The sequence below is a fragment of the Oreochromis niloticus genome, unplaced genomic scaffold, assembly GCF_001858045.2.
Source record: "Oreochromis niloticus isolate F11D_XX unplaced genomic scaffold, O_niloticus_UMD_NMBU tig00007009_pilon, whole genome shotgun sequence".
NCBI classification, from domain to species: Eukaryota; Metazoa; Chordata; class Actinopteri; order Cichliformes; family Cichlidae; genus Oreochromis; species Oreochromis niloticus.
Genome location: NW_020328307.1, coordinates 12,698 through 21,344, shown reverse-complemented (window position 1 = coordinate 21,344; position 8,647 = coordinate 12,698). Strand labels below are relative to the sequence as shown.

Here is an 8,647-nt window from a genome sequence, read left to right as displayed (position 1 = left end):
GTTACCGGTCTTTTGGTAAAATAATGTAATAAGTTTATTCTTGGACTCAACAGTAAAAACAGACCAACAAGTGTCATCAAGATCTAAGACTTAGTAAACCTAGTATCAATTCGCACTGGTCAGTTTTTTTATCCCAAGAATAACTTGTGATAATTTAAGCAAAAGCAATTTCAAATTCTTTGCCAAACTGCTTCCAGTCCTGATGTCGGGACTCTTTTTCACCACTGTGTTGTTGTCGTTTATAGATTGTAAGAGCAGGACTGCTAAAAGAAGGCCAGTCCTGAAAAGAAGACCCCAATAAAAGGAGGAGGGTCGTGAGCAGGCTGGTCCTTCCACCAGCTCAGATGTGGTCAAGGAGTGAAGCGCAAGGTTGTGCAAGATGAAGAGGGCACAACAAAGAAAGCAAAGAAGGCTAAATTCTCCACCATATGAGCGGTGACAGGAGCAAGCATCCTCCTTGTTGGACTCTGGTAAAGGTAGGCTAATTAGTTGAATAAGGGGGTAGATTAAGTGTGGTTGCTAGGTTTAAGATATTAGTGTTTAGTGTTTGTGTCTATCATCCAGTGAGCTGATGTGCTTTTGGTGTTTTCCACATCTCCAGACTTGATAACAAACAGGTGTGCGCAAAAAATGGCAAAAGAAAGGCGCGGGAGACAACAGAGAGTCACCCAAGAAAAAAAAAGGAATGTGGACCAGGACAAAAATCAGTGGCAGACCAAAAACGTAAGTAGCAAGCAGCTTGGGTTTTATATTCAGGGGAAGGGCAAAAGGAACATTTAGGCTACAGAGGAGAGTAATTGTGTCACAGCTGTAATAAAACAAGATTTGTTGTTTTGTCTGTTCAGGTGAATTCCAAGCCAGATATGCGGAGGAGCACCAGCTCGGAGAAGGAGGCTGCGGAGCAGTGTTTGCTGGCTACCGATAGAAGATCGTTTTCCAGTAGTGTTCAGATGATGGTAGTAAGACAGGCAGTAACGCAGATAATGGATAATATCGTAAACTGAGACGTCTGCTGTGTTTCCACCTTTCATTATGTCATACTGAGGAAATGCTCACCAATGCTCTGTGTCTTCTAGGTTGCCATCAAACACATTCCCAAAAATAAAGTCTACTGCAAAGTGGCGGTAAGCGTCCAACACTTGAATCAGTTTTACATTACTGGATTGAATGCGGCGTTCCTCATCATCCACTTTGTTGTAATATTTCAGGATGAAAGCGGGAAAAGCTCTCGGTGGAAGTGGCCATTATGGTTAAACTTGCAAGTGAAGCAGAAGGGTCAGTGGGAATATCTGCACCTGTGTCCTTGCTGGAGTGGTTCGACCTTGGCAAAGAGCTGATCCTGGTGCTGGAGAGACCTGTCCCTGCTGTGGACCTGCAAAAATACAAAGCAGAAATGGAAGAACTTTAACAGAGGACAAGGCCAAGGTAGGTTGACTGGAAGAACCTTAGACTGTACAGCATTCAATCAAGGCAGAAAAGCATGAACTCATTATTGTGTTTTTCATCTTTTCCAGGTCATTCTGAAGCAACTAGTTGATGCTGTAAAGGAACTTGAGGATAAACACATCTTTCATCGGGACATCAAGGGACAAAACATTCTGATTGAGACCGGCTCAGATGTGCCTCGTGTTCGCATCATTGACTTTGGACTGAGCTGCTTTGTTAAACAGCGATCTCTGTATCGCATCTTCTATGGTAACATATTCTGCTCCTGCTTTTCACAGATGGAACAATTTGTGTCTTTTGTTTTAGAAGAAATTGCATTGTGTCTGTTTGTTAGGCACTCCTCTTCACATCCCTCCGAGTGGTACATTAGGAGCTGCTACAGGTGTGGACCCACCACGGTGTGGCAAATGGGAGTGGTGTTGTATGAAGCGCTTCATGCACAATACTTTAGTACCGCGAGGTTCCTCACAAAGAAACTGAGCATCAAAAAGCGTCTGTCCCAGGTAAGAAAACTTCACACTTCCAGATTCACTGATGCCTTGGATCACTAGAACTATCATCTTCATCTTTTTCATCTTTTTCTTTCTTTCAAGAATGCCGCAATTTCTTGGACGCATGTTTAGCTATAGTCCCGGAGAAGCGCCCAACACTGGAGGAGCTCCAGCTTCACCCCTGGCTAAGATAACACACACAAACACACAATTCACACCTTATCATATAAGTATGATACATTGTAGTAACTTTCTTTCTTTTTTCTGTTGGACAGGAATAGATAGAATGGGTCAATCTTAAAAAATAAATAAATAAAAATTTAGCTTTTTTGGAGTTCCTGTAACCCCCCAGCCATCCCAGGAAAGGGATCTCTTTGAATGGGCTTCCCGAGTTTCTTCCCATCGATCTGGCCCCCTGGGGAGTTTTTCCTCGTCTTCATAGAGAGCTTGGCTGGGTCAGGAGCTCCATCAAAACTGTCTTTATTTGATGACTTTAAAATAAAGATGTGTTTTACTTAAATAAAACTTGTTTAATTCATCTTTGCTGAGGATTCTCCTTCATTACTATTTTGTTTGTTTTTTTTTACCATGGTGCATTTTGACAAATAAGAAACTGAATCAGGTTAAAGTGTGCACAAAGACAGTCACACTGCAAATGATCTGAAGACTTGCATCTGTGCTCTAACCCCAACTAGTTTAGACAGATTTCCTGGTTCTACCAGAGGTTTTTTCCTTCAAGAAGGGAGTTTTCCTTCCCACTGTTGCTGAGTGTTTGCTCATAGTGGTTGTAAAGCATAAAAGTTATAAGAGACATTCATAGCAGAGTTATCACAGCGGGAACTATATAGCTTAAATGTACAATTTCTACAGGACGAATTATAACTTCATTATGTATAAAAGCTCCTGTGGATAATTACTCCTATTTGTAACTTTACACAGAGAAAGTTTGCTGTCACACTATTTATAACAGGTTGGATTTTGTCCTCTGAGTTGAGCCTTTGGTTGCAGTTTATTGAAGATTTCCTCTAAAGTAGCTGTTGATAAAGATTTAAAGTCCTGTTTATATACAGAAATATGCTTTAGTTCATGTTTTTTTACATGTCTGCCTCAGTGGATCAGTAGAAGATCTGGCACAGGAAACTAGATGATGAAAAAAGGGTACGAATACACATATATATCTATATAGATACAGATATATCTACACACACACACACACAGGTTGCAATGTAGTATTTTCATTTTTTCTTAGCATTTCTTTAACGTCTTGGTGCAAAAGAATACCTGCATTTGTGTGTAAAGAAATGTTACATATATACTAAAACAGCTGGAAAAAGAACTACAAATTGGAAAGGAATTATTCATGTTCTTACTCATAGATGGAGTACATGGTTTAAAAAACACTGAGGAAACAGATATGAGGCGCTGTATCAACATAAAAACATTAATACAGTTAAAAATGAATAAAGTTGCACGCTTAAACTTATTTCTCTACAGTTGTACAATTAATCCATGTAACAATAGGTTCGCTCTTAATATAGTAGTTAATTAAAATATCTTTACATAAAAAATACATTTTTAAGTACTCTCCGGTGGAAGTCTGTTGTGGCTTATGTTCTAAATGACACAACCATAAGCAGCCCACAGAATATACAAATATGTCCTTGATAAGTGAATGTTGGCTCCCACAATGGCCTGTTAAGTTATTGCAAAAATAATTTACTGCATAATATGTCAGATTAGAACATGTTATAAGCACAAAACTGAAGGGGAAACAAAAACAAAAATTAAAAAACAAATACTAAATTAAGTTAAAGGATATTTCTTACTATACTATATAATTGTATAATGTTGCGTTTGATTGCAAATGAAAACCCACCAAGAAAAAGAAAGAAAGAAAAAAGAGAGAATAGAGTTTAATTTATTCAAAACACATTCTTTTCTTTTATTTAAGCTGTAGCGAGATTCAAATGGACAAAGAAAAATATTACAGATTTGTTTTATTAATCATGAATAAACTTTATTATACACAACTCTAAATTTCAGTGGTCTTAGTCAGATCTGTTTTTAATTAAATCCTGCAACACTGTGCTCGCTGCCATCACTTTATATCTTAGTGTGCATTCAAATATATACTTATTACAATATTTTTCCCCCTTAACTCTCAACTCGCGTTTTTAAAATGTCTGTGATCATATTTGTCCGTTGACTTCTGTCTGGGCCTCGAACGATTCATCAGACAGGTTGGCAGCCTCCAACTGATGCTCCAGACTTTCATCATCGCCTCTATTCTGATCAACTCTTATCTTAAACTTAGTGATAACTCATTACTGGCCAGCGCGCCCTCCTTTTTAGGGCATGTGGGCTTTGATAACAGCGGCTTTCCAGTCGCTCTGCAAAGAAAATTCACAAACATTTCTTATTTGGTAAGCTTGTTAACAAATTTTAGTTCAGTTTTGCTGAAAGTTATAGCATGCATCAGGTAAGAAGCAATTGGTTTTTAAAAAGCATATACATTCCCAAAACATTTTTATTATGTGCATTTGGAGAATAAAAGATTTTACTTTAAAAAGGGAAATTGTGTACAAAGATTATTAAGTCTAATTCTTACTTATTCAGTAGATTAAAGTATTGAAACATCATTCATAAAATATGCACATTACAAAATTAAAGTTATTCAAAAATTACTCAAGTACTTACTCCAATACTCACATTATTCAATAAATTTTATTTTTGCCAATGTAATGTCACAAAATCTTAATTGAATGAGGGTCTGAACCCCACTGTCACGGCCGGGATCAGCAGGCAGTGCTTTTGTTTTTGTTTTGCTCTCTCTCTCGCTCTCGCTCTCTTGCTCCTCTCGCTCTCTCACCCGCAGGGCGGAACTCATGGTGGGTTCACGCCCTCGGCCCACGCCCCTCTGAGAGGAAACACCTGGGCCTCATCAGTGCAGCCAGCATTTAAGCCAGGGAGTGGCTTCTTCTCATCGCTGGATCGTTGTGTGTGACTCGCGTCAGTGCTCTGAGCAAGTTCTCTTTGCTTCCCTGTGCAAAACTCTAACGTGTGTTTCCTTCTGTACATAGATCCCCTGGACCCGACTCTGCATTCCCCGAGCGGATTCCCTTTTTGTGTGAGTGTTTGGAGAGAGAGTCAGAAGAGGAGCAAGTGTCTTTCCCCTACCTGGATTTCCCCGGAGCCTTTTCCCTGTCACCGCTTTGTATATAGCACTATCCCCTGCACTGTTGTATATACACCTGGTGGAACTGTAATAAATACTGACTGTGCCTCTGAGTCCTGCGTGTGAGTCCTCAAGCGAACCGTGACACCCACACAGATGAGAGCTTAGCAGTGAAGCTCTCTCTTAAAATTTGAGTTATAAAGTCAGATTTTATCACTGACAGAGATCCATGTTCTTTTAACATAAGAAAGAATATTTGCTGAAATTGACATTAATCCAAGCCCTTAAAACGCCATTTTGGATTAAGCATTTCCTTTTAGAAAAGTCTTCAATGAGCAGGAAGCTCCAGTACTGAAAAAGAAGCCAACATCAACTGCTAAACGTGCTAAAAGTAAGTAAGTCCCCGTAGACTCCTATGATCAAAACACATACAGTATAAAAGTTATAGGTTACAGATCTGAAAAGTAAAACAAATGTCAAAGTGCAAAAGACTTATGGTCCCATAGAAGTCTATTCCATTGCCTGGAATTAGGTGAACACCTTTGTGACAAATTTAATGGCTCAGTCATTTGTTTCATGTCATATTTAATAAAGACTGACATGGTGGCATGTTGAATTGTCCATTTTGCACATATTGGTCATTCTAAGCGTCAGAAGGGGAAAGATCATTCTGGGAATGCCTACTGGCGAAGGATGTGTGACTGACAAGTCCAGTGTGTGAAGTTTAACTACAGTCTAAGGAGCTTGGAAAGAAAAGCATCTGGACTTCTTTAAGTTTCTTGAAGATGTTTCACCTCTCATCTGAGAAGCTTCTTCAGTTCAGAATTTCTTCAGAGAACTGAAGAAGCTTCTGAATGAAGGTGAAACGCTCTTCAAGAAACTTAAAGAAGTCCAGATGCTTTTCTTTCCAAGCTCCTTAGACTACGATGACCTGAACGACTGAGAACCTTAACAGACAGTTCTTCCCTTCATTCATCATGCCTGATTTCAAAACACCAACATGGCAGTCGTGAAAACACTCACTTGAGTCTTCATGGGACTACGGTGAGATCAGTTATGTCTCTTATGATGCTGTCCCAGACTTCAAGCAGTATAAACATGTTTGCAGCCTGTAACAACTGTGCATGCGGTTATTTTTCGTTTTAAGATTTCCGTGTTTAAATCATAATAAGATTTAGTTTTAATTTTAATTAACTTGAGGTGAGTCAGATTCTTTCATTCAAGTCACTGAAGGAATCTCTTGACATGTTTGGGGGTAGGTGCCTTTTGTAGCATTTTAATGCAATTATCTGACAGATTATATGGTCTACACTGTTATTAACTATACTAACACTCTGTTCCAGAAGTCTGTGCTGCAAAGAGTCAAAGTGAATACGGCACCTGCAGGAGTAATGGGGTCATCAGTCGGTTCAGCTGGATGTTCCAGTGCCGTACATGTTGACTGGCATTCCTCAGCCTCTCCTGAACCTCCTGGAAACAAAAATCATGCAGGCATCCTCAGTGTTGTTTTAGAAGAGCACTAAATAAGATGCTGCTCACAAAGCCAGTCAAAACAAACTTGTTCACCTCCAGACGCTGGTGGCTTCTTTGGCGAGATGCCTGCAGATCCTGGAGCTCCTGAGAGGCAGAGTTGAGGGCTGAGGGGGTGTCCTCACGGGACTGCCATCTGACAGCTCCTGTATGGGGCTGAGGTTTTGCATTGTACGTTGCTGCTCCTGGAGGAGCTGGAAATGTTTCCTCTTTTCATCTTCAGCCTGCAGCAACCTGAAGGAGGGGAAAAAGGGAAGAAGCAATTGAAAATGTTAATACTTCTCATGGATATATCAGATCTCCATCACAAATAAATAATAAAGGGCCATAATAAGAGTTAGAAATCCATTTTTACCGCTCAAGCTCCAGTCTGGCCCTCTCCTCCTCCAGCCGAGCCTGGATCTCCATATTAGGGCAACTTCCAGCTGCTGCTGTGTCAGCTCCAGCTCCCTGATCCTCTTCTTCTGTTGTTCAGCCTCCTTTTTCTTCACCTGCATCTCAGCCTGGTGCGAGCGGAGACTATGCAGAAGGCCTCAGAACTGGTTCCCAGTGGGATGCTGTCAGTCATTGGTAGACCTCAGGATCAGTATAATTATGCCTGTCTGCAGGCAAAGAGCACTGCAAGAGTCTGGGGATGGAGAATCCTGTGTGCTCTGTGGCCAACTACCTGTTTCCAGATGGCAGGGTTATTGCAGGGCACCAGCAGGTAATGCATTCATATATTCTTGCTGCTTTAATATACCGTGAATCTATTGTGTTCTCTTTTCTGTCTTCTCTCAACCATCAAAAAAGTTGTTAGAGCTGCTCTTGTCATTTCTGCTGTCTTCTTTGACTTCTCAGGCTCTGGATTTCCTCCAGGAAAACTCTCGGCGCCTAAAGTTCATGCGGACCAAAACTCTCCCATCAGTGGTGCGTTCCATACTGAGCTGATGGCATCGGCTACTGAACCCCTCAGAGAGGTGCTCCGGCAGGTGGAGGTCAGTCAGCCACTTTATCCAAAAGGGATTAACATATTTCTGAAACATGCATTCAATTACTCTGTAAAGCTACACCAGTCCTCATTTTTTTAAGATAACCCATCCTATTCAGTCTGACTCGGAAAGTACACCCAAGATTTACATCTGGTATTCAGCCATTCAAACTGCCCTCCGTCTTCAGAGTGAGGAAAGTCTTCCCTTCACCATGAACTCAAACTGAAGAGACGGATCCAGCGGGAAAACAGTCAGCGGGAACGCAGCGGGAGCGCCCGCAGCAGCTGCAGCAGCAGGGGCAGCCAATCTGATGACTTGACTATCCATGAGACGGAGAAGACAGAAAAAGACAAACAGGACTTAGAGATTGAAAACATTATCAAGGTAAGTGAGGGCTATAAGAATCTTTTTTGTAATATTTATTTAATTACATCATGCACCAAACTATCCATGGTAGTGATTATTTAACTAATTCATAGTGGCACTGGGCAGCTGCCAGTGCAGTTCATTTGTCCATTTAAAAAGTACCATGTACACTCACTGGCCACATTTTTGTTAGATACACCTGTTGTGCATCCTCAACCGAAAAGGCCCCACAAGCTCATCTTTGATGATACCAGCCCAAACCAGTACTCCACCTCCACCTTGCTGGCATCTGAGTCGGACTGGAGCTCTCTGCCCTTTACCAATCCAGCCACGGGCCCATCCATCTGGCCCATCAAGACTCACTCTCATTTCATCAGTCCATAAAACCTTAGAAAAATCAGTCTTGAGATATTTCTTGGCCCAGTCTTGACGTTTCAGCTTGTGTGTCTTGTTCAGTGGTGGTCGTCTTTCAGCCTTTCTTACCTTGCCATGTCTCTGAGTATTGCACACCTTGTGCTTTTGGGCACTCCAGTGATGTTGCAGCTCTGAAATATGGCCAAACTGGTGGCAAGTGGCATCTTGGCAGCTGCACGCTTGACTTTTCTCAGTTCATGGGCAGTTATTTGCGCCTTGGTTTTTCCACACGCTTCTTGTGACCCTGTTGACTA

The 8,647-nt window shown here is 41.1% G+C and overlaps 3 long non-coding RNA genes across 3 annotated transcripts; 2 read left to right on the top strand and 1 right to left on the bottom strand.

Annotated features, from left to right (window-relative positions):
* Positions 1 to 680: 680 nt before the first annotated feature.
* Positions 681 to 1,807, top strand: LOC109198061 (uncharacterized). The gene is made up of 6 exons (XR_002059044.2): positions 681 to 723; positions 846 to 939; positions 1,077 to 1,124; positions 1,209 to 1,425; positions 1,515 to 1,695; positions 1,781 to 1,807. It is a non-coding gene; the product is annotated as an uncharacterized LOC109198061 (long non-coding RNA).
* Positions 1,808 to 2,961: 1,154 nt separating this feature from the next.
* On the top strand, positions 2,962 to 5,168 carry LOC109198062 (uncharacterized). The gene is made up of 3 exons (XR_002059045.2): positions 2,962 to 3,095; positions 4,860 to 4,946; positions 5,018 to 5,168. It is a non-coding gene; the product is annotated as an uncharacterized LOC109198062 (long non-coding RNA).
* A 1,337-nt stretch (positions 5,169 to 6,505) lies between these two features.
* Positions 6,506 to 6,766, bottom strand: LOC112845364 (uncharacterized). Its single transcript, XR_003218180.1, has 2 exons — positions 6,679 to 6,766; positions 6,506 to 6,582 (listed from the first exon to the last, which is right to left on the bottom strand). It is a non-coding gene; the product is annotated as an uncharacterized LOC112845364 (long non-coding RNA).
* Between the last annotated feature and the right edge of the window lie 1,881 nt (positions 6,767 to 8,647).